The sequence below is a fragment of the Callorhinus ursinus genome, unplaced genomic scaffold, assembly GCF_003265705.2.
Source record: "Callorhinus ursinus isolate GAN/ISIS: 27379988/994484 unplaced genomic scaffold, GSC_fseal_2.0 scaffold12, whole genome shotgun sequence".
In the NCBI taxonomy this organism is placed as follows: Eukaryota; Metazoa; Chordata; class Mammalia; order Carnivora; family Otariidae; genus Callorhinus; species Callorhinus ursinus.
This window is the reverse complement of record NW_027397074.1, coordinates 15143902-15148041: the sequence shown is the minus strand read 5'-3', so window position 1 is coordinate 15148041 and position 4140 is coordinate 15143902.

Below are 4140 nucleotides of genomic sequence, written 5' to 3'. Positions count from 1 at the left end.
CCTCCTTGATGAGTAGGACTGTGGCTGCCAGCATCCTAAGGCACGGTGGCCATCCCGCTGCCATGGGGTCCAGCTTCTATGACAGGTAAGCAACTGGCCATTGCCAGGGCCCAACAGTCTGGGTGAGTACCCCGAGCTCTATTTTTTCCTTTTCATGCACAAAGAGATTGAAGGGTTTTTCTACATCTGGTAGGCCCAGGGCTGGAGCCCGCCCCAGGGCGATCTTTATCTCTGTGAAAGCAGTGTCTGCTTCCTCAGTCCAGGCAAGGGGTTCTCAATCTGGTCCCCCTAAGAGATCATAAAGGGGTCTTGCTACTGCTGAAACCCAGGGATCCAGATGTAGCAGAATCCTGCAGCCCCTAGGAATTCTCGTAGGCCCCTTTTTATCTGGGGCTGTGTCAGGAAGAGGATGAGCCTTTTCCTCTCTGGCCCTAGTTCTCTTTTCCCTTGGGTGAGGAGGAACCCAAGGTATCAGACCTATTGTTGGCAGATTTGTGCCTTCTTCCATGAGGCTCAGTGTCCCGAGTCTGACAGGAGCTGTAGGAGGGCCTTTGTGCCTCTTGTGCAGTCTTCTTGTGTGTCACTGGTGAGGGGGAGGTCATGCACATACTGGAGGAGGGTGCATCGTGTGGCCTCTCTTGGGATGCTGGCGAGGTCCATGGCCAGCGCTTCCCCAAAGAGGGTTCGTGAGTTTTTAAACCCCTGCGGGAGGTGCGTCCAAGTCAGTTGCATCTGGCGTCCTGTACCAGGTTCAGACCATTCAAAGGCAAACAGTGGCTGGCTCTGGGGAGCTAAGCGGAGGCAGAAGGAGGCATCCTTCAAATCTAGGCAAGCGAACCATCTGGCTGACCCTGGGATTTGGCCAAGGAGGGTGTACGGATTCAGGACCACTGGGTGCAGAGAGATGGTCACCTTGTTGATGGCCTGAAGGTCTTGAACTGGTCGGTAACCCCCTCCTGGCTTCTTGACTGGCAGGAGTGGGTATTCCAGGCTGACTGGCACTTGACTAGAATACCTGCTTCTTTGAGTTTGGCCAGATGTTCTTGGATGCCGATCTTAGCTTCCTGTGGAAGAGGGTATTGCCTTTGGTTCTGAGGTTGAGCTCCTGGATCACTTCAACAATGATAGGGGCCTGATTCTGTGCTAGTCCAGGTGGGTTGTTTTTAGCCCATACTGAAGGGAAGGCGAGTCTGAACTCCGGCGGGCTGCTCGGTTGGGCTTGGGCACAGAATAGCCTCCATTCTTCTTCCCTTGGTGTGGTAATTGCTAGTATTAGAGATCCCATATCCTCTTGCCTTGGGTTCAATCGGAGGCTAGTGTGTCCAGTGGGCTCAAAAATTATCTGAGCCCTAAGCTTGGAGAGTATGTCTTGGCCCAGGAGGGGGATGGGGCAATCAGGCAGATAAAGGAATTCATGTCAGACCTTGTGGCCCCAGATTTCACACTGGTGAGCCTGGCAAAAGGGCTGTTGTACCATCTGTGTCCCAGTGGCCCCAAGGATGGTCACAGTTCTTTTGCTGAAAGGGACCACTGGGAAGGTGGGGAGGTGACAACAGAGTGCTTGGCCCCAGTACCAACCATAAAAGTCACTGGTTGGCTCCCCACCTTCATTCTGACCGGGGGCTCATGGGGGCCAAGGGGGGAAGAGCCAGGTCTCCCTTAGTCTGAGTCCATTCCCGCAAGGCCTATGAGGTCTACCATAGCATCCATGTGCTCGGTGTTATGTTTCCAGTTGAGGAGGTCAGTGGTGGAGAAGGGCTGATAATACATCATGGAATGGCCAGATTGGACCATCCCATCTTCATCGTGACTCTCGGGCCCCAGGCCTTACCAGATCCGACATCAGGACCAGGTCCTCACCTGCCAAGTCTCCTTGAGTCTGGTGGGAACAACGGAGCAGGGCCGGCCCGAGGTGACAGGGGTGGGAGAGTGGCGAAAATTAGGCAGGGTGCACCTTCTCCCTCGTTCTGTCACTGCCCCGCTGTTGCCCCCAAACCGGTGGCAACAATGGGCCAGCGTGGTTGGGTTTCCCCATCAGGGAACCAAATGTTACGGAACCTGGACTGGATCGCCCGACAGAACCAAGCGGCACCCAGAGATCTTGGAGGATAGGAGGTTTATTTAACGCTGGTGGGCTCAGAGGAGAGTGGCTCCAAAGATCTGAGCCCTGAGCACAAAAAAAGGGGGCAATTTATACACTTCTACTTCTGCATACTTGGCACTTTTGGCACGTGCACGAAGTGGGGCAGGGAGGAGAACCCGGATTGGTGTGCATGGGAAGCAGAGCAGGAGGACCCAGAAGAGCCCCGGGGCAAGGGCTGGGACTCTCTCGCTGGCTCGGTTGGCCATTTTAGGACACAGATTTTCCTCATCAGTTCCAGGAACCGTATCTTTAAAAGATAGAATTCTGGTGGTTCAGTTATATTCTTGGCCTTAAATACACAGCTTAACTCCTTGGAAAAAAAAAAAAAAGTTACTAATAATCCACGACATGCATTGGTTTCATGATTAAGTAAATGATCTCTGTGGTTGATTGTGATGAAGTGTTTGTTGAAGCAAATGCCTTGGAGACGAAGTAGCTGTCATATTTTTTTAATTTTTTTTTGTTTTGGTAGGAATGAAAACTGCAAACACTAGAAGGTAGGGTAACTGCTTTTGATTGCACTGGTGAGTTGACTGAGAGAAAAATGACAAACTTCAGGCCTTTAAACTGTCAACTAAAGACACTGTTGTATAATCAGTTTCTATAGCAGCCCCAAAAGAATCTCTTATTTTCTGTAGCCACTGAGCTGACTTTACTGCAGATTAGTCCATAATTTAATTGGGTAGGTTGCAGAATTACCATACCAGTTGGATTTATCACCTGCCAACTTCTTACTGGAAAAATTGGGAAGGAGTGAGACCTGGAATGGGGTATCTGTGTGAACTCAAAGCTGAGAGTATTGAACCCTCGAGTTTTTCTGAGACTCCCTTGCCAGCAAAATCAGCTCCTCCTGCCTCACCTTGTCAACACCTACCAACACCGCCTCTAAGGGCTTCTGTAACTTGAGTCAGAACAAGTACAAGGTATGAGTCAATATGGTCTAATTATGCTCAAAATAATTGCAAAATTTTGTTATTACATATTGGCAGAAACATGGTGATTTATGTGGGAATGGGTTTTCTGGTTGTTAGATTAAGATGGATGGAATATAACATTGGCTTAGGCTAAATTTATTGATATGAGTTCGCAGAGAGTCTGGATTCAATGTATTAGGTTAAGCAGCTGAAAGTGGCTGTAACAGTTTGCTTGGTTGATTGACTGACAGTTGGGCTCATTGGTTGTCTGCATTCAATGAAGTTGAGATATCGGAGTTTCTAGGAGTAATGTTGAGAAAGAAATCCAAAGGTTTGGAGAGTTGCAAATTTTGGAGTAGATTAATCATAGGCAGCCTCACACTGCTCCACCCCCTTCACTATATAGAGAGGGCCCAGGGATGACTTCCTCTACTTAGGCACTGAGAGATACATTAGTGAGAGGAGCTCCAGCATCTATTAAAAAACTGCATGACTGTGGTAGCAGTTCTCTGGAGGCTAGGGATAATGGCATCAGAAATGCTTTGACTCTCTTTACACAGGAAGACAATGAAGACCCTCAAATTTAAGTTTGTTGGGAGCAGAAGTAGAACCAGAATGTGTATCTCTTGACTTCCAGTCTGAGACCCCTTCATTAAGCTTTATTAGGTTCAAATCCATCAATCCTGTTATGATATATACTTCAAGACTCAAGGTCACTTTGGTTTTACATGTATACATTCATGCATACTTGTTCTCTTCCTCACATATGACTTATGGGGAGAAAACAATGAGACATGCAAAACCAAACATGGCAGTCCATTACAGTAGCGGCTGCATGCACATTTATGCTGCTATCCGGCTACAAAGGCAGTGCTGAGCAGTGTAGGGGATCTTATGACCTACAAAGCCTGAAAAGTTTACTATTTGGCCCTTGATGGAAAAAGTTTGCCTACCCCTGCTCTAAAAATAAAAACACTGCAGATAAAGCTTAAGTTTCATGTGATCACTCTTCCTTTTGTCAGCATAAATTTGATAATATTGTGTTTTCATGTTTATAGATTATTTGTCAATTTAAATCATCTA